Source organism: Phacochoerus africanus, chromosome 10 (genome assembly GCF_016906955.1).
Source record: "Phacochoerus africanus isolate WHEZ1 chromosome 10, ROS_Pafr_v1, whole genome shotgun sequence".
NCBI lineage: Eukaryota > Metazoa > Chordata > Mammalia > Artiodactyla > Suidae > Phacochoerus > Phacochoerus africanus.
Window position 1 is genome coordinate 6,700,545 of NC_062553.1, and position 21,895 is coordinate 6,722,439.

Consider the following 21,895-nt stretch of genomic DNA (forward strand, 5'->3'; position numbering starts at 1 on the left):
GTGTAGTTTACCTGAGCAGCGTGGGGAGCGAAAATGGCCCTGTGCTGAGATGTCCCTTGTGCGGGGGTGTCCGTGGCAGCATCGCGGAGAACTCCAGAAGGCGGTGATCCAAGGGGCAGGGGGTTGAATTATTCTCAATGTCGGGCACTGTCCTTTAGCAGAAGGCTCCTCCTAGGTCCGTTTTAGGTTTGGTTTCCTGTGAGATGCAGCCACAGACCTTGGGTGGTGTGACCTGAGTGCGGGTGGGACTTCCTCTTCTTGAGTTCAAGGGCCATATACGAAGCCGTAGGAGGTGGAGGTTGCCTAACACGAAGGGTATCCTTAAAGACACCCCGTGTCCTCATATGGCACTTCGAAATTACCAGAACAGATTGCTAAGCAACATGCAAGCATCTGGGTTTTGCTAGTCTTATTTCACATGCGCAGGGGAAACTGAACATCTTGTGATTTGATGTTGCCAGTGGCTTCCTGAGAACTGCCCACCCCCTGCAAGGTACATGGACTTGGGAACTGGGATGAGAAATGGCTGTCTCTACTTCCTGCTGTACTAAACATTCGTTATGTGATTTGGGGCAAGTTGCAGTTTATTTCTCACCTGGTTTCCAACCTATAACTGAAGGATAGTGATATTTGTATTTTAGAGATAATATCAAGGAATGAACAAACTAATGTAAATCAAGACGTGGCGCATATGAGACACTCAGGCTATTTTAATTTTGCTCCACCTTGAACATGGTTCACTTAAACTGGCGGCACGTCCTGGTCAAGTGCCTGATGTTCTCTTGGTACCCGCCACTTGATACTCTAGTTTTATATAAACTGATGTTTTTATCAAATAATGCTGAATTCCAATATTATTTCAAACATCACCAAAGGTAGAAGTTTATATTTTCGTGGGTACAGAGGTCTGATTTTGACTTAGTATCCATTGCAAAGGTAACACTAAAATAAGCTCTCATTTAAAGTTGCTTAAATGCCAGGTACTGTGCTGGGCAATTTGAGAGCATTATTCTACTAAGTCTTACTGATTGTCATGAGAGGAAAATATGGTGAAATCCCCTTTGTAATTGTGAAAACTGAAGTCTAGGGAGATTCCACAATTTACCTACTTCATCACGTAGCTTTTGCTGCATTAGCCGCTAAAGCAATAACCATGTTACCTAGTTTGCCGTTGGGTGGGTCGTTTGGTCTGGACCTGTGTTAGTTTCCTGGGGCTGCGATGACAAAGATCCACAAAGCGAGTGGCTAAACAACAGAAACGTGTTGCAGGCTAGAAATCTGAATCAGCGTTGGCAGGTCTGGTTCCTCTTGAGGGCCATGAGGGAAGAATAAACGGCTGTCTTCAACTTTGTAAAGCATGCTCCCCTGAGTCCCCTTTTTTCTTCTGTTAAGCACATCAGTCACATTGGGTTAGGGCCCATCCTCGTCACCTCACTTTAACTATTTTTCTTTTTACATCTGCATCTGCGGGGTATGGAAGTTCCCGGGCTAGGGGTCAAGTCGGAACCTAGAGAAGCAAAAGGCGCCTGGAAAGCCAAAAACACAGACACAGCTAGAGAGACAGGGGCCTCCTGTCCGCGTCTGAGCCCGGCTGCCCCGCAAGTGCCAGCCCTTGTCTTCCTCTTTGCTGCTGTCTGTGCTACAGTCATCTATTTGCATTGACAATTGCTTTTGTGTTAATTGCTTCACGGCTCCTTATCTCTTGCCCACCACACTCTTTCCCCACCAGAGTTTGCTGGGTTTGGGGATGCTGAGTCACATTAGGGGGTATTGGGAAAATCCAGAGGTGTTTGGGTCTTGAGAACCAGATCAAAATTACCCAGATAGATTCCTGAGAGTCTACCTTGTGGCGGGCAAGGCGCTTGACTATGATGGGTCTCACATGTAAAATGGGCGTGATCAGGCTCACTCTGAGGGTGAGTGTGCCAGACTACACCTGGCTCTGGTTAACAGCTGCTGTCTTGGTTTCCCTGGAGCCTCTCACAGATCTTCTAAGGCATCGCCCAGAAATACTAATAGATCAGTGATCCCCCACATTTGTGAGTAAAGGATGCAGAATGCAGGACGTGTCTAGAGGTGCCTGTGAGTCTGAATAGGATTTTTTTTTTTTTCTTTTTAGGGCTGCACCTACAGCATATGGAAGTTCCCAGGCTAGGGGTTGAATTGGAGGTACAACTGGGGCTTATACCACAGCCGTGGCAATGCTGGATCTGAGCCACATCTGTGACCTGTGTGGCAACGCTGGATCCTTAACCCACTGATCAAGGCCAGGGATCTAACCCACATCCTCACAGAGACAGTGTTGGGTCCTTAACCAGCTGAGCCATAACGGGAACTCCTGAATAGAACATTCTTGTGCTAATGCTCTCCATGGCGAGTTTATCCATGATGAGTTTATCTAGTTTTTACTTTCTGAGTAGCCCACCCAGGGTTTGAAGCCCTTGGGGAAAGGATATGGAAGAAAGATAGGAGAAAAAACTAAGACCAAACAAAGCCCCAAAGCAGGAATTGTGACGCCCAATCATGTTCAAGTAGGACCGTAGTTCTCAGGATGGAGAGAAAGAAAGGCTCTTGCAAGACCTGCTTAGGAGGCAGAGCAGCAAGATTGTCAGGCTTTGGAGTTACCCTGGCTTAGTTCAGATCCCTTCTGGCTCCATTAATTGAATGATTTTTCAGTAAGTTAACTGATTTCCTCACCTTTAAAAAGGAATGTGACCCTACTAACCTTATAGCATTTTTCAACACACGGAATCATGAAATTCTCACACATACAGGCAGGTAAGAAAACATGTCAGCAAGGTGGGATCCATTCAAATGGATGTTTAAATATTTTTCTCAACTTCTAGGAATTTGATATTCATGAGGAGAAATGGAAGGTGTTTGCTATTCTTGAAAAAGTTCTCTTATTAAACTTCTTATGTTGTTATAATTGTAGAATAGTATAGAGAGGTCTCAAGAGGTATACCCATCACATACTTTTTTCTAGAGAAACTGATTTCTTTTTTTTTCATGCTCAGTCTCATTTAGAGTGAGGAAAATGGAAATTAAACCGGAATGAGATACTATTTGACAGCCCCAAATCAAGAAACCCTTTTAATTTATTTTTTAAATTAAATTATTTATTTATTTCTTTACTGACATTTGTCTAGAGAAACTGATTTCTTCTTTTTTTATGCTCAGTCTTATTTATAATGAAGAATATGGAAATTAAACCAGAATGAGATACTATTTGACAGCCCCCAAATCAAGAAAACCTTTAAATTATTTTTTAAAAATTAAATTCTTTATTTTATTTATTATTTATTTTGTCTTTTGTCTTTTTAGGGGCCACATCTGCAGCATATGGCTAGGGGTCCAATCAGAGCTACAGCTGCTGGCCTACACCACAGCCATAGCAATGCCAGATCCGAGCTGCGTCTGCGACCTACACCGCAGCTCACGGCAATGCCGGATCCTTAACCCACTGAGTGAGGCCAGGGGTTGAACCTGCGTCCTCATAGATACTAGTTGGGTTTGTTAACCACTGAGCCATGATGGAAACTCCTATTTATTTATTTTTGAAAGCAATTTTTATGTATTTTTGACTCTCTGACATATGGTTACATTTTAATGTACATTTGATCCCCAAAGCAAATTTGATGCCTAGCTTCGTTTGAGAACTTGATTCCTTATGAAGAACCATTCTAGGCAGAAACAGATTTAACTCTTGATTCCCTTTCTCTCTGTAATGCCAAGACAATGTGTCAGAGGAGAAAAAAAAAAAAGCAAAGCCTGACCTACCTCAACCACTTTTCTCTTAGTCTTGGTATCTCCAGTTTTCTTTTGCAATTTTTTTGAACAAGACAAATTTAGGTGATACAAAATTTCCAGGTCCTGTGCAAGCATCCTTATCCCGTGTGGTGTCAGGTTTCCTCCTTGCAGCCGGTGGTGACTGCCAAGTTCAGGTTCCTCTCACACAGTTGGTTTCGGGCTGGTGTCAAGCCTGGAGTTGCACCGTGCAACTTACACATGCAGACATACCCCAAACCCAAGAGAAAGTTCAACACCATCTCAGTAGGTGTGTTTATTTTATAAACTCCTAGTTAAGGATACCTGTCTACTGCAGTGGATAAAACTCTGTGTTTTTGGAGTTCCCACTGTGGGGCATTGGGATTAGCGTGTTCTCAACAATGCTGGGATGCCAGTTCTATTCCCAGCCTGGCACAATGCATTAAAGGATCTGGCGTTGCAGCAGCTGTGGCAGAGATGACAGGGATATGATCTCTGGCGGGGATACTCCATATGCCATAGGGTGGCCAAAAAGAAAAAAGGAAAAAGAAATCTTTGTATTTTTTTTTTTTACCAATCATATGGGAACTCCCGTGTTGAACTTCAGTTAATTAGCACCAGCATTTCTGACTCATTATAGTTTAGCACCTGCTTACGTGGGTGCCTCAGGCAGTCTCACCCTGGACCCCTGAGGGGCTCACTCCACGTCGATCACCTTTCTCCTCTCATCTCTCCTACTAACTCCTCCAGGACACACCCCACGAGCCCCCTACATAGCTGTGCTCTCCCTTTTGCATCACGCTGGTGTTTTTGGAGGGGAAGAACCATAGCCATGTTCTCTGTTGGATTTCAGACACACTCTGTTTCACCTGGATCTGTGTTGCCTGTTGGACAATTTTCCTGGCTACTAAGAGGTGGCTTCCTGGGGAAAATCTCAGACATAAATGCAACTGACATTCAAACATCTGGTTATATCTGGGGAGCTGAAGCAGGTGGGGCTGTTCCCATAGAAGTCTGTTCTTTCCAGAAGGGGTCTTAAGAAGGTCCCTGCTTCCTGGCCCAACCACCCTGATATATCCCACAAGGAGGCAGACCCAAACACAGGGAAATCCAAAACTCAGTGTCGTAGTTCATGGGTCAGAGTTAGGGTTAGGGTTAGGAACATAATGTGGTTCCTACCCTTTGGATTTATCTCCGAGCCTAATTTCATTGCATCCATGCCCAAGTTCTTTAGAAATCGCAGAGGTGGAGTGGTAAGTAAATGTAAAAAGAAATTTTCCCTAAAATCTCGGCCAGGGTTCCTTAGACTCCTTAATTTGTTATTCACAGAAATGATAGGTGGTTTATCAATTAATGAATCCCCATGAAATATGAATTCATTGCTTAGATCACATTACTTTTCCCTGGGAGGGCCTCATGGGGCTAACATGAAAAATTAAGCCCTCTTCCATACTAGACATGGTTCTAAGCTCTTTGCATAAATGCATAACCTAAGCACCACATTGATGCCTCCATGTTGGTGTCATTATTGCTCTGACCCATTTGAAAAAATAGCAGAATCTCAGAATCACCAAGTTATTACCACCCTGGCAATAGATTCATTTAAATGTCCCCAATGTTTCCAGGGGTCCCTTTCCTGCTTTGGCACCATGATGGGTCCAAAACATTAGTGGTTTTTTTCCTACCAAGGTTAAGGTATAGGTGGTGGCAGAGGCTATTATACCTGGTGACATGCCAGTGATTAAAAATATGTAGGTGAAAGTGCAGTGTTATGAAGGAATTATACCAGATAAGAGGAGAGAGAGTGGTCTGAGATACATGGAGTTGGGGTTTCTTATATAAGGTGGTCTGGGCTTGAGTCTTTGCAGAAGTGACATTGCAGCTGAGGCCTGAGTGGTGAAAAGAACCCAGCCAAGTATAGCTTTGGAGAGAAGTTTCCTGAGTGGAAGGAACCAAGGGATGAGCTTTGGGGGTATATATGTGTTAATAAAGGATATGCTTCTTGAGAGAGACTAGTTATTTCTCATCTGGGAATCCATCACAATGCCAAGAACCTGCCTTGCATCACCTTGCAGCAAGAGTTGAACTGAACTGGCCAGAGACCCACCTCTCATTTTGTTCATGTATGCTACTTTTTTAATTCTAATTTTTCTGAAACAGCAAAGTCTGACTCTTTTATCATTCTTTGCATATATCTTTCTCTGAATAAACTGGAAATATCTATTTTTATAACATTTATAACATTAAAATTCATTTATGGGCAAAATTAGGAGCCAAGTTGCCAAACTTGAGGCCCTTTCAGCTATGTTATAGCTCAAGGTTCTGGATATTATAAGATGTTTCAGCCAAAGTTATTACTTATTGATGTGTTTTACCTTTTCTTACCATGTATAGGAAGGTAAGACTTCTCCACAGTTTTGGAGGAAATGACTAGGGTTGAAGAGATCAATGATTATACCATAATCAAACTGGAGAGAGTTCCCTTCGTGGTTCAGCAGTTAACAAACCCAACTAGGATCCCTGAGGATGCGAGTTTGATCCCTGGCCTTGCTCAGGGGGTTAAGGATCCAGTGCTGCCATGGTGTATGTCGAAGATGTGGCTTGGATCCTTAATTGCTGTGGCTGTGGTATAGGCTGGTAGCTGCAGCTCTGATTTGACCCCTGGCCTGGGAGCTTCCATGTGCTGCAGGTACAGCCCTAAAATCAAAGCAAGAAAGAAAAAAAAATCAAACCAGAATGTGGAATAAAGAGACAAGAGTAACTTTTCTTCCGATTTCTGTTGGTCCCACTTTGCCTCCTGTAAAATGAAAAGGTCCAGATGTACTTCAACCCTGTTTATACTCTACGGAAACTTTTAATATATGTTATGTACTGACGATGCTATAAACCTTTTCGCCATGGACAAATGTAAAGAATTTAAAGCACTGCAGTTCTGTCAAACACCTCTCATTTCAAAAGGAGGAAGTGGAGTCCTCTTGAGGTGAAGTCACCAACCACTATGGTGAGTTGGGGGAAGAACCAAAACAGTGGTCCAGGTTCCAGTCTCTGAGCCAAATCTCTTGCCAGACCAGCATAGTTACATCCCCTAATTCTACATTTAAATGTGGGCCATTTGTCTTGAGCAGAACCTTGTTGAGCCAAATCTGGCTCAGGATGTGACATCATCCACACACACACACACACACACACAAATCTGCTATAGGTTGTTTGCCAAACACTTTTCCCAGAGGTTAAAAACACTGTCGTATTTTTAGACCATGTGGGCAAAATCACTCCCTCTCCCCTCAGGGCCTGAATCACTGCCAGGGTCGCTAAATTGGCAGGGCCACGGGCCTCATGCCATCTGTCTTCGCATGGGTTGAATTTAGGTCTTGAGGCAAGAATCAGATGAAGAAAAAAGAAAATAGCGTGACCATCACTGTGGGATCCTGGATGGGCTTCACTTAGCCTGTGTGATTAATGGTCTCTTGGGGCGGGGGGAAGAGGGACAAGGCAGGGCTCAGAGTGGAAGAGAGAAAAGAAGCCAAGGGCAACATCTGAAAGGAAGTTGGACCTTTGGCTTTAAAGCTGGAACCGGACGTTTTTCTTAATTGAAGCATAGTTGATTTATGTTGTGTTAATTTCTGCTATACAACAAAGTGACATCTGTATATATACATGCATACATACAACTATATACGTATATACATACAAACACACACGTTTTTATATTTCTTTCCATTATGATATAGCAGAGGACATTGAATAGAGTTCTCTGTGCTATAGAGCAGGACCTCACCATTTATTGCCTCCACATATAATAGCTCAAATCTGCTAACCCCACCCTCCCACTCCATCCTTACCCCAGCCCCCCTCCTTGGGCAACCACAAGTCTGTTCTCCTTGGGACAGGGTTTCTAATCTCTTTAATTCTCTCTCTCTCTCTCTTTCTGTTTTAAATATCTTCTTTCTAGAAGGAAGGAGGAAGAAACCAGAATTACTCTGCTCTCTCAGGCAAATAAGAATACTAATAGCTGATATACGTAGAGTAGTTACCATTTTCAGACTCTCTTCCTAAACCTTGTTTTCCTTCCTTTGCATCTTAGTCCATGGTGCTTCTGCTCCTCAGCATAAATTTTGAGACTCAAAGAGTTTCGATTATAAGCCTTGCCTGCAATCACAGCTGGTAAACCATTGAGAAAGACAAGCTTAGATCTCTAAACAGTAGTGTTTCCATCTTTGAAAGGAGGAAACAGAAGCACAGTGAAGGATAAAGTCGGGACAGAGGGCACAATTGGCAGCTGCAAAGCTGGTGGCTCAGTGACTCCGTTGCCGATGCCAGACTTGTTTGCGCAGTCAATCTGCTAACCCTGTGGTTGTAAGCTTCCACCTCTCTGGGATTTTCTGAGAGGCAGTAGGAACAGCGATCCTTAATGACCTCTTGTGGAAAATCCTAGAGATATATTATAGCAGCCAGAAGAAGTCTAGAGTCTTAGCTCAGGCTGCTGTAACAAAGTTCCATAGAGTGGGGCTCCTGATCGACAATGGACATTTCTTTTTTTCTCACAATCCTGGAGGCTGGAAGTTCAAGATCAGGGGACCAGCATGGTTAGGCTCTGTGGAATGCCCTCTTCCAGGGTGCAGATTGACGACTTTTCATTTCATTCGCACGGCGTGGGGAGCAGAGGAAGGAAGCAAGCTCTCTGGTCATTCTTCTAAGGGTGTGACACCTTTCATGAGGCTTCATGACCTCATGTGGTCACAGTGATCTCCCAGAGCCCCACAGACACATACCATCTCATTGGGGAGTAGGATTTCAGCATACAAATTTTTAGAAACCCATGACTACTAGAATCCTAAGAGGAAGGTTATGAAAATACAAAAGGCGGAGGGAAGAATTCTAAGACACTTTAAGGAGAGAAGAAGGAAAAGCTCTTGAAATGCATGCATCAGGCAGATGGCCTGTTGTCCCTCTTGGAATCTGCCATAGAGAACAGCCCCTGACACATAGTAGGTGCTCAATGAATATTAACTAAGGACTGATACAAGCTCCTTGAGGCCTGGACTTGATCTGTCTTGCTCATGCTCTGTTCCTGGAACAGCACTTGCTCAGGTTTATGGATTAGCAGATGGAAAAGAGATATTCCTCAATTTATGACAAATGATTTGAATATTAAGCATCTATATCATCAATACCAGGGCTTAGATGAAGCCATGGCTCCTGTACTGAGAGACTGCCCATTATGAATTGAGTACATTCTAATCAATTCGCTAGAGAACATGCTTCTCATTATAGGTCTAATGTATATGCAATAGAATGTCAGATAGGAAGTATCAGTAATTCTGGTGCATCAGGGAAGCTGTTGGGCTTGCAAAACTGCTGCTTTATTTGGGTTTCCTTTTTTTTTTTAATGATTTTTATTTTTTTCCATTGTAACTGGTTTACAGTGTTCCATCAATTTTCTACTGTATATCAGGGTGACCCAGTCACACATACATATATACATTCTTTTTTCTCACATTATCATGCTCCATCATAAGTGACTATAGTTCCCAGTGCTATATAGCAGGATCTCACTGCTTATCCATTCCAAAGGCATAGTTTGCATCTATTAACCCCGAATTCCCAGTCCATCTCACTCCCTCCCCCTCCCCCTTGGCAACCGAAATCTGTCCTCCATGTCCATGAGTTTCCTTTCTGTGGAAAGGTTCATTTGTGCTGTATATTAGATTCCAGATATAAGTGATATCATATGGTATTTGTCTTTCTCTTTCTGACTTACTTCATTTAGTATGAGAATCTCTAGTTCCATCCATGTTGCTTGCAAATGGCATTATTTTGCTCTTTTTATGGTTGAACAGTATTCCCTTGTGTATGTATACCACATAGTCTTAATCCATTCATCTGTCAGTGGACATTTAGGTTGTTTCCATGTCTTGGCTGTTGCGAATAGTGCCACAACGAACATGTGAGTGCATGTGTCTTTTTCAAGGAAAGTTTTGTCCAGATATATGCCCAAGAGTGGGATTGCTGGGTCATATGGTAGTTCTATACATAGTTTTTGGAGGTACCTCCATACTGTTTTCCATAGTGGTTGTCCCAGTTTACATGGGTTTCCTTTCTAAAAATTAATTAGTATTTGTTTTTTAATTGAAGTATAGTTGATTTATAATGTGTTAGTTTAAGGTACATTGCAAGCAATTCAGTTATATATATATATATAATATATATATATGGGTTATATATATTATATACATAGTGATTTAAATTCTTTTCCATAAGTGTCATTGCAGGATATTGAGCATAGTTCCCTGTGCTATACAGTAGGTCCTGGTTGTCTATTTTATTTTGTTTTTAGTAGTATGTATCTGTTAATCCCAGACTCCTAAGTTATCCTTCCTTTCCCTTTTCCCCTTTGGTAGCTGTAAATTTGTTTTCTATGTCTGCGAGTCTACTTCTGTTTTGTAAATGAGTTCATTTGTATATATTTTTTAGATTCCATATACAAGAATTACTATACGATATTTGTCTTTGTATGACTCATTTCACCTAGTGTGACATTTCTAGGTCCATCCATGTTGCTGTAAATGGCATTATTTCATTCTTTTTTATGGCTGAGTAATTTTCCATTATCTATCTATCTAGATGTATATAGATGCATCTATCTATCTATCTGGTGCTGCTTGAGTCTGGTATATCATAACGATGGGTATAACCAGGATGAGAACGTGTAAGAAGCAACGTGACTGATGGTGTTGATGGGAGAAAGACTTAGGAGCAAATGTATATTAAGTTAAATGGTAAAATTAGAGACTAGATTTGTACAGTGATGTTTTGGCTTTAAAGCCTGTAATGGATTGAATAAACTAACCAAAGAGATGTGTAGAAGCCCTAGTCTGTGGTACATCAGAATGGGAGCTTATTCAAATATAGGGTCTTTGCAGATACAGTCAAGTTGAAATGAGGTCATGGGGGTAACCCCAAGCCAAAATGACTGATGTTCTTAAAAGAAGAGAGAGACACACAGAAGGAGGGCACCTCGGGAAGACACGCAGACACACACAGGGAGAACATCGTCACAGAAGATGGAAGCAGAGATTGAGGTTCTGCTGCCATAAGTCCAGGAATGTCTGGGCTACCAAGAGCCGGAAGAAGCAAGGAAGGGGTCTGCACAAGAGGCTTTGGAGGAAGCGTGGCACAGCCGACACCTTCATTCAGGACTTCCAGTTTCCAGAACTATGTTCTATGTTTTCTGTCATTGCAAGCCACATCGTTTGTGGTACTTGTTGCAGAGCTAGGATACAAATTCAGAACCATACATTTATAACTCTGAAATACCATTATTTTGGAAATTCTCATAGAAAAACAATTTTCCTACTGCAAGACTATAAATCTCCAGCCCCAAATACATTTTTTATCCTCATCAAAACACTGTGTTTATAATGTAATTTTAAATAAACGATCTGAGATTTTGGGGAATGCAAATATGATAGACCGTAACCTTGTGCTGTAGAGGGGAGCTTTAAAATCATTCTGTAGCCCTGGTGGTCAGAGATCCTATGAAAAGCAGCTGTAATCTCTGTTGAAATAGCGCTTGAGATAATGCATTCAAATATTCCAGGCCTTTCAGCACAAGGGGCTGCCCTGTCTTCCTGACACAGTGCCCCGCTTTCTCAGATTTTGTTATTGGTTGTGATAGAGGTGAGGGGACCATTTCTTGGGTCCATCCCTGAATCATCCCCCAGGACCCTGAATTTCAATGTCAGCTTTTGAGCCATCATAAGCACCCGTGGTATAAGCACAGCCCGATGCATCCCCTTTGTTTGCTGACTCATACAAGATCTCCAAATTCTATTTAATATCTGTTCAACTAGGTGGGACCATTTTCACATTTAGACTACATCTTGGGCTGGAAGGTATGGAATGAAGTCACTCAGACCAGTGGAGCACCTCTGCCATCCCAGGTATTAGGCATAAGTGTGTGAGCATAACTCCCTATTTAAAAGAAGGAGGTTGAAATTTGAGAGTTTTAAGTGTCCACAAAATCAGAAAGTGGCTGGGTCTGGCCTTGACTTAACTCATGCTTGGCCAACTCCAAGGCCCGTCTCTGCTCCACTCTTCCTCCCAGACTAAGTCAGTAGCCTGCTTTTTACCTGTCTCTTTTTATGTTCATCCTGGCTCTGCAAGACCTTCTGGATGTTGTCATGACAGAGATAAGAGATCCAAAAGGAAAATAAAGCCCTCTCCCCCAAGTAACTTCTCAAGGCTCACTTTCTTCTTCCCCAGACTGGTCCAGGTCAGCTTTCAAGGCAGGTGGTTCAGTCATTCTTGTCCAAAACAGAGATGCATGTGAAGAGAGAAGAGAGGGCTTTCCAGTTTAGAGTTTCCCTATTTCAGTCCACAGGTTGGCCTCTGACTCCGTTTTGTTCCAGCCACTATCAGAGTTGCTTTCTCCCTCCCTCCCTTCCTTTTTTTTTTCTTTTTTGGCCCCCCTCTGTGGCATATGGAGTTCCCTGGCCAGGGATAAGATCCTAGCTGCAGTTGTGACCTAAGCCACACCTGCAGCAACACAGAATGGTTTTAACTCACTGTGCTGACCTGGGGACTGAACCTACATTCTGGAGCTGTAGAAAAGGCTGCAGATTCCATTACACCACGTCAGGAACTCCTAGAGTTTCTTCTTCAAGATGGAGTGAAGAGGTTGACCTTGACTCTGTATCAGATGGCTTTCAAGTACCACTTCTTGTCCTCTGGGCCAGGCCATTTGTTGTTTGGGTGTGTTGTGTGTGGTTTTTTTTTTTTGGTTTTGTTTGATTTTTGTTTTTTTGCTTTCTAGGGCCACGCTCACAGCATATGGAAATTTCCAGGCTAGGGGTGGAATTGGAGCTACAGCTGCTGGCCTACACCACAGCCACAACAATGCAGGATCCAAGCCGCATCTGTGACTTATATCATAGCTCTCTGCAATGCTGGATCCTTAACACACTGAGTGAGGCCAGGGATTGAACCTGCATCCTCATGAACCCTAGTCAGGTTTGTTGCTGCTGATCCACGACGGGAACTCCCAGACACTTTTTTAGACCCAGATCTGTCTAGAGTCACACTGTGCAGGAGCTTCCTTGGCCGGGTCTACTCCACATCTACCTCCCAATCTGCCAGCCCACAGCCTGAGAACCACACCTGGAGCCTCTTACCTCTAATGCTGAGTGGTTGCTGCTGAAGCATGAAATGCAGCAGGACTCACCTGAGCCCAGGCAGAACAACTGGAAATAAAGGGGAGTCAGAACCCTTGGGGGTTCCTTTGACATTGGAGAATGGGAGCTGGCAGATAAGCTCTTCCCTTTCTTCCCCCACCCCCACCCCAAGAGGCTGTCCAGAACAGAGTGGCTTCTGAAGACCTTAGAAAGGTAATACCATGAGAGAGTGAGATGGAATAATTACTTGAGTTTGACATAAACTGCTCAGCCAGGTCAGTGCCCTCTCATATGAGGAGTCTCTCCTAGCCTGGCATATTCCACTTTGCTGTCATCCCAGCATCCCTAGGACCAATTCTCTAATAAAGTAGTCAACCATTAGTGCCTTAAGCTCTGATTTATGGCAAACAGCGTTAATACAGGTTCCCTTTATGGTTGGTTTTTACAGTGTTTTCACTGGATCACGTTAAAATGCAGATTCCAAGGCTCCACTCAAGACCTATGATTTAGAGTCTCTGGGCTTCAGGTATCGGCATGTGCATTCTAAACAAATTCTCCTGGTGCTTCTCGTGCACCGTATAGTCTGGGAGCCAGTGCTCTAGTCTAGGGTAAACCAAGGAAGAAGGGCAGATTATGTGATGAACAGTGGGCATCTTATTTACCTGGAACAACTGAGAAAAATCTACTGTGATTTGCACACCTACCCTCAACACTCCCTGCCACAGGCGAGTGGTTCCAGATGCATTCGACTGCAAGAGAAATCTTAAGTAAAGCCCATTCAGGAGAAGCCAGTAGAATCACCAGAGTCTACCACCCAAGTTCAGGACAGCAATCTTACTGCCGTTGGCCCCATGCCTGCTTTCACCCCAATGTTACCCGTGAGGAATTGCTGAGCTTTTGCATAGTTCATTTAACATCTGAAGTCTGGGGACATGGATGCTTAAAACAGGTAGACTTCTTAAGAACTAAGACAGCCCTATAAAAGTCTGCACAGCTGACTTAATTAGGAAGACTCCCTGCAGAATTAGCCTTGGGGTAGCCAAGAATTGTCAGCCACTCATCTTCTCAGTACACAAAAGAAGTGACTGGTGGTATTTACCAGTGCAGTGAAAACAAAATTATTGCAGTGAATAAACTTGTGAGGGAATATATAATGATTGCCTCTTTTCTTCCAATAATTCACTCTCAAATTCAAGGGTTCAACAAAATCTTCTCACACTTTACACATTCTTTATGTTGTTATAGCAGGACCACTGTATGTGTACAGGATAAATTTACTTTTGATTTTTTTTAAAGATAAAAAGAATAGTTGATTTGCAATGTTCCTTTAATTTCTGCTGTACAGAAAAGTGACCCAGTCATATATTTATTTTCTTTTTTCATGCCATCTTCCAGTACTTTTGATCTTTTTCCTGTTGGCTACTTTGGGGCAAAGCTACCTAATATGGCAGGTGGAGAAGGGGCTAGAAGTCACATAGAAATGGTTTCAAAACCCAACTTGGTTCTTCACTCTCTTGGGGACGTTGAGAAAGTTACTGCCCGTGTCTCAATTTTGGTCTACTCATTTGGACAAGGAACACTTTATTTCAGCTTTTGTGGGTTGAGAAATAAAATGAGGCTAATTGCGTTACAGAAATTAAAAAAAAATATCCTGGTGAAGTACCATCAATCATCTTCACAATTGCGATCGTCAAGCCGCGCCAAGAAGACGGGGTCTGCAGAAGTGTTGATTGTTGCGTGTTGACTTCTGTGATATAAATAGAACCGCAGGGGTAAAAGCTAAAACAGACAGATTTTTGCTCAGAACTCAAAACTTATCTGAGCTAAACAACAATGGGATGAATTTTCGCCAGGTGGTGGGTAAAGTAGATTGCCTTTCCCAAGGTGGGTGAGCCTTCTCTAAGCATTTGAAGACCTGGATGAGTACCAAAAGGCTGAACAGGAGGGAGCCCTTTTTGCCTGACTGTTTGAGCTGGGCCATTGGACTTGTCCATCCTCTGGACTTGCACTGAAACACTGGCTCTTCTAGGGGCATGAGCCTGCCAGCTTTCAAACTATAACCTACACCATATTCTCTCCTGGGTCTCAGGCCTTTGGACTCAGATGGGAACGACACCTTGACTCTCCCAGGTCTCCCTGTTGCTGACAGCAGAGCTTGGCGTCATTAATTTTGTACCCTCCACAATTTTATGAGCTGATTCCTTATTATCTTTATTTCTCTATATCTATCTTTCTATCTATCTATCATCTGTCATGTATCTATCTATCTTTGGAGAACCCTAATTAATACACCCATGTATAAAGTATTTGGCCTTTCAATAGGGATTAGAGAAGAAACAAGTTTAGCAAAGGGAAAAAAAAATCTACTTTCAGGATTAAAGGCATGAGATAGAGATGAAGGTGCTGATTTGGGGGTAAAGAAAGTGGAATTGCAATGGTGATTAAATGAGGTAGTCTACATAATGCATTCAACACTATAATTGTTCAGTAAATGCTATGAGATTAATAGGATTATTCTATAGGAAACAGAAGCTCAGTGTGATTTAAAAAGATTTCCTGGTATGTGAAGCTGGAGAAGGAATCCAAGCCTAACTCGGATGCCAGATAAATGCCCATGGTGACTTTGTGGAGACCCTAGAATGATCCATTATTTTGCATCAGGGACTTAGGTGGGTTCCTGTTAGGCATTCACATTGCTTCACGGTCTCCAAAAAATTTAACACTCATTACCTCATTCAAACCTCAGAACCCAACTTGTGATGTAGGTCCTATTTTTAATTGTACCAGTAAGGAAGCATGAGACTCTAAGAAGAGACGTGAGTTGTTAATCATGCAGCTTGAATGCAGTGGTCATGCTAGAGCTCAGACCTCCTGACTCCAAGGCAAATGCTTCATCTCTATTTGGTGGAGATGGCTTTTAAAGGAATTTATTTATTTATTATTTATTGATTGATTGCCTAAACCAAGCAAGATGTGCGTCCTAAACTCTACATGACTTTGAGTCAGGTCCTGACTCTGGCTTTAGTTGAGGTCTCAATCCTCTCAAGTCATTTCTTTGACGAACAGAATTCCTCTCAGCACAAAATAAAAAGAAAAAAAGAAAAACCCTGGGCCTGTTTCCCAAGAGTTTCCAATGTTTCTCCAAAGCACACACGTTAGTGGTTAATGAGTAAATACCCCTTCATTTCTCATTCGTTCACCATTCCTTCATTCAACAAATACTGAAGACCGGTTGTGCCCCGTGAACTGAGCCAGGGTCTGGAAAGACAGTGACGACGATGATGGTAACAGTGATAATAGTATTACAAAACGATATAATAATTATAATAAGAGCTACCACTTGTTAGTTTGCACTTACTTGATAAATATTTCAATTCATAATAATTTATTTAGTACCTTCTATGTTCTAGTCATTGATGATACCAAATATTGATCTAGAGTCATCCAGTCCTTGCCGGTGTGGATTTTACAAGGGGAAAGGGGAGCAGAAATGACAGCTATTGAACAAGTGATCCTATTGGATTCCAACAACAGATTTTTGAATTGGAGTTTTTCAACCTCAGTGCTGTGGACATTTGGGGTTGGATCATTCTTTGCTGTGTGTGTGTGTGTGTGTGTGTGTTGGGAGGGGCTGCTCTGTGTACTGAGGGATATTTAGCAATATTCCTGGCTCCTACCCACTAGGCATCAGTAGCAACAACCTCCTCTCGCTCTAGTTCCTCAGTTGTGACAACCAAAAACTGTCTCTAGACATTGCCAAATGTCCCTGGGGGACAAATATCGCTTGTGGTTGAGCATGACTTTTTCAACAGATCAGGAAGTAGAGACTCAGGGCAGGTTATAAAACTTCCTTAAGATCATACCACTGGCAAGTAGGGCTCATACCCTGGTCATTCTGATTCCAAAGTACATGGGCCTAACCATTACAGTGTGAAACCATTTCCTAGGCAACAGATGCCTGTAGGTTTGGATGGCTAAGACCTCATTAGCTCATTTCACAAGATGGAAGTCATCTGTGCTAGTACGGATCCTCCGAGAAGCAGATGCCAAGATGGGCATCGGCTTGCAAGAGATTTACTTAGAATTTACCTATTTATGCCTTTGGAGGATAAAGAGGAAGGGAGTGGGGGTAGGCAGGAGACTGTGCAGACTGTGATGCTGTCTGATACCTTGGAAGGAGAGGGGGAAGGAAGGATGTGGCAGGAAGTGCCTTGGACGGCGGCACATTCTAAGAATTTTGGCTATGCTGAAGGGGGCTCCCCAGCCACAGTCAGCTATAAGAGGAATTCTAGGTTGGGAAGCAAGGATGCTACACTAGCCTTCCCACTGTGCTCTGTCATTGGCCACGAGCAGCCTGGGAGGTATGGCCTCAGTATGAAACTTGGTGGACCCAGAGGGGTGGGAGTTAGGAATTTAGATTCTTATACTGGTTGGTAAGACAACAAGCATGGGTGGAAGAAACTACCTACAAAAATTTCCATGTCCTTCATAAAGTAAAAGAAATGCAGTTTTGTGTAGACCATAAAAATATGAATATGCAAATACTAGAGCAGAATATGTACATCATTGTATATTTACCCAGAGGCTTCGTATTGAGACATTAAGTCATTTAACTGGTTTACTGCTTAAAACACTTTAGAAAATTACAGTGATTTCAACTGGCTGAAAAATGGTGATCACTTTTTGTGTCTATAAACTGTTTTGCCAGTTTTAACCTTTGCCTAGTCAAATTTCTTTAAGCCCTCAATTAATTCTTCCATTTCTTCCATAAAGATATCCATGAGGCTACCACCATCCAACTTTCCTGGCCATGAGTAAGATATATTTGTTTCATTTCTTTTTCAATACTTTGACAAGGAAATGCTTCAAGTCAGACATTGTAATCAGACATTGTCTCCTTCAGGCTTGGCTGCATCTCTTGCCCGTGGACATAAACCAAAATTCTCTCCTTGAGAATATTCCTCCCTTGCCTCTGTCCTAACCGGTGTGGTTAAATGTCCTATATCAAATGTTGTGTCTCCCAGATCCTCTTTACCAGTTTGAGAACACAGAGGAAAACAGGTATTATTTGCTACTACATATGCCTTTACTAAACCCTTGGTCTTTGCCAAGTCTTGTGTTAGAGGCTAGAAGGGCAAATAAACCCAGTCCTTGCTCTCAAGGAACTTGCTGTGAGGTAAGAGACTGAAAATAGATGAGGTTGTTTGGTTTATGAGCAAATAGGGAGATAAAGGTTTGGGTATGAACCGGGTAATATATGGGAATTGATCATATTAAAAATTTACACAGCACCTGCCATGGGCCACCTTAATAATGGCTTCACATATAGTCGCTCACTTGGTCCTTATAATAACTCTGTAAGTTAACTATCATCTCCATCTTATAGATGGGGAAACTGAGGCACGGAAAGGTGAGCAACATGAAGTCATACTGCAGGTTTTATAACCTGAGATTTGAATCCAGGTAGACTGGTTCAAGAGTCCACACACTTACCTGCTGTCCTAACACCCTCACCTAGTGGTCAGCAGGGGAGGAAATGGTTAACCAGTCAGAGGATGTCCGTTGCATGTAGAGAGAGCTACCTACTTAGGGGAAAAGGGGACCAAGAAGACAAGGCAGGGCTGGAAACCTACAGCTTGGGGTGCCTGTGACAAACAGGCAGAAGACCCCGATGCCAAGGAGGGAGGCAAGACATTTCAGCATATTTATTTTGCCCCTTCCAGGCAAAGGTCCCTGCCTCATTAACAAGCAGCCATTGAATAACTGTATATAGAGGAGTGGCATAATTTCAACTCCTTTATCCATGAGGTCATTTAGAGGTGATGTGAAGGAGAGTCTCTGTATCTAGAGAAGAAAGTGGGGACCCAAAGCAAAGAGACCACTGAGGAGACTCTGACAACTGTCCAGGTGCCAAGGACCAGAAAGAAGGTGCAGGTGGGAAGAGCAAGATGGATGGAGAAACTGAATTACATTTGATGGGCTGGGCAGGGGAAGAAGAGGAAGATGCCCAGGACCATGGCCAGGTGAGATGGGTCTCTGTGAACATGTATGATGGAACAGAGAGGAGGAAGACAGTCCTATGCGGGATGTTTAGGGCTGCAGGTACTTGAGAGCTCTGCCTGGGATGACACATGCACACCATGGAAGGGTGCAGCAGATTCAGCATCTGGGGGGTGATGACTGGGGGCTTTTACAGCTGTGTTTATAGAGTAGTGATCCAGACAACTGTCCGTTTCTCCAGGAAAGATGTGCTGGAGGTTTATGGGGCAGCCAGAGCCTCCTCCCATCATTTCTTTGCACCATCATTTCTTGGATGTGAATCTGGAATTCTGCCACCAGCCAAGGCTTAATCCTATATTGTAAGGTAGTAGTCCCAAATGAATTATTATTTATAAAGCACCTAAAATAGTGCCTGGAACTCAGTCATTGCTGTAGTAGTGCTCGTTAAGCGGAATAAATAAATGAACCTGCATCTAGACGGTGGCTGATCTTTGTTTTCTCACTGGATACCTGCTGGCCTTGGGCAGGAACACAGAGAGAAGAGGCTGAGCAGAACCAGCATCTTAGAAATGGGTGAAGAAAATAGAAGAAGGACCAGCCAGAGATGATGAAGAACCACCCTAGCAGAAGCTCACATCATGTCAGGTGTGCTTCCCCGTAGGAAGTCATGTCAACGGGAGCCAAACCAGTCCAGAAAACAATAAAGTTGAAGATGTAGGCAGCTCCATTAGATTTGGAATCCAGGCCAAGGATGAGAGTTGGTGTGTGCTTCTCAGGATGGTTGGTGGTAATAGTCCAAATATTTATCGTTTATACCTGCTGGGTTCAGCTTTGAACCCAAAGCCACAGCCATTAACTACACCACTAACCCCCATGTCAGACATAGAATACTTTCTGTTTCTTAAGAGTTTCAATAATCATTCATTGAGCATCTAATATGTGCCCAAACTGGTCAAAGGATGGGTGACATACCTAGAGTAAACAGAACCATGTTGGGTAGGAGAAATGTAGGTTTAGGTGTTTGTTTAATGTGTAAACACAGTCCCCTGCTCTGTGCTCTCACGGTTCTTGCCTTAGGACATTTGCCTTTTGGAATTCTGCATTTCTTAGTATAACTGATTGAAAGAGACAAAGAAATTTTGTTGTTCCCCTTATTAAACTGTAAACCCTGAGAGAGCAGGGTCCTGCCTTGGTCTCCACTTCGCCACGTCCCAAGTGCCTGGCATGTGGACACATGCATGGCAATGATACAATACATCATGAGAACATATATCCATACATAATAATGAGCACACTTTCTGGAAATGGCAACAAAGAAACAGTAAGATATTCTTTGAGTGTGTATAAGAGAGGGAATCTCATTGAAAATGAGGGGGTGAAAGCCCTCTGAGGAGGTGATGGCTTAAATAAGACTTGCAGCGAGAACAAGGAGTTAGCTTTAGAGGAGAGAGACTATTCCAGAGAGAGAGCGCGAGAGCGCCCCCCGATTGAACAGAATTGGTTGCCTTCCATCTTTCTCATGGCAAACCATGGTTTCCTTTCAGCCTCTGTAAAATGCCATTTCAGGAAATCATGTTTTCTGTTTTGTAAAATGGCTCACGCCTAAGAGCTATTTTGTTGTCATTGGCATTAAAGATAAATTCAGAATAAAATAACTTGGAACCGTTTTTATTTTCATTCTCGATTTTTTTTATGTGAAATGATGGAATTTTAAGTTTAATTTTTCTTAAGCTGTTTTAAAGACAGATTTTTGTTTTCTTACTGGCTGATGTCAGCTAGCTAGCTGGAGCCCTGGGCTTGTTCCCCCTCCAGCTCCCTCCCCTCCTTCCTCCTGGATCAACCATATGCTGGAGGCGGTCCACGCCTGCCACCCCCATCCCTCAGGTTGGGCAGGACCTGCCTCTGTACCCAGGGTACAGCATCTCTGCCCAGGGCAGCTGGAACAGGCGGAGACTTCCTGGGCCTGACTTTCCAGTCAGGCTGCTTCCTGGCAGTAAGACTGGGGCCCAGTTAACTCTCTGAGGCCCAGAGCCCTGAACTGAGAAAATAAATGATGCAATTATAGAAAGTGTGCCAGGCATTTTACATATCAATCAAAGCAGACCTGGTCCCTGCTGGCTTTCTTTCTTGCCTTCAATTCAGCCTTAGATGGATTCATTTGGATCTGAAACACCTTAGTCCATGTAGAAGAGAGGGGACTCCCAGTAAATTCATCCAGATGGACATGGGGTCAGGCCTATACACTTGATCTGCAGAAGTGTTTCTGGGGTCAGCAAGCAGGGCTTCCTAAATTGGATGGTATTTAGTTTTTCTTTTTTTTTTTTTGTCTTTTTGTCTTTTTTGTTGTTGTTGTTGCTATTTCTTGGGCCGCTCCCGCGGCATATGGAGGTTCCCAGGCCAGGGGTTGAATCGGAGCTGTAGCCACTGGCCTACGCCAGAGCCACAGCCACGCGGGATCCGAGCCGCGTCTGCAACCTACACCACAGCTCACGGCAACGCCGGATCGTTAACCCACTGAGCAAGGGCAGGGACCGAACCCGCAACCTCATGGTTCCTAGTCAGATTCGTTAACCACTGCGCCACGACGGGAACTCCGGTATTTAGTTTTGGACATGAGTCCTTCGGGGGCTGGGTGAGAGATTTGGGGAGGAGGAGCTGGGCTCCAGTGGATGAAGACCTGGTGGAACTATGTCTCCCTGGGGTGCATCAAGGACTCCGCAGCCTCTGCAGGACCCCTGCGCTCCCAGTGGCATCTGAATGCAGAGGCCTTGATGGTTTGGTCCGAGAACAGAGTTTGGGTGCTAGGCAGTGCCTTCATAAGCAAGGAAGGCAGGCGTGGCCTTTGGAATGGGCAGCAGTAAAGGGTAGAAGAGAATAGGAAGGCTCTGTCTGGGCCTCATCGTAAGCATTTATGTACAAGTTTACATAAAGCATCCTGAGGAATGAGCACCAGG

At 43.3% G+C, this 21,895-nt stretch overlaps 1 protein-coding gene across 1 annotated transcript in view; it reads right to left on the reverse strand.

The window, feature by feature from the left end:
* CLNK (cytokine dependent hematopoietic cell linker) overlaps positions 1 to 243 on the reverse strand; it is a 164,686-nt gene extending 164,443 nt beyond the window's left edge. The window contains 1 exon segment of the mRNA XM_047799156.1: positions 12 to 243. The gene's annotated coding sequence lies outside the window, so the exon portion shown is untranslated.
* Between the last annotated feature and the right edge of the window lie 21,652 nt (positions 244 to 21,895).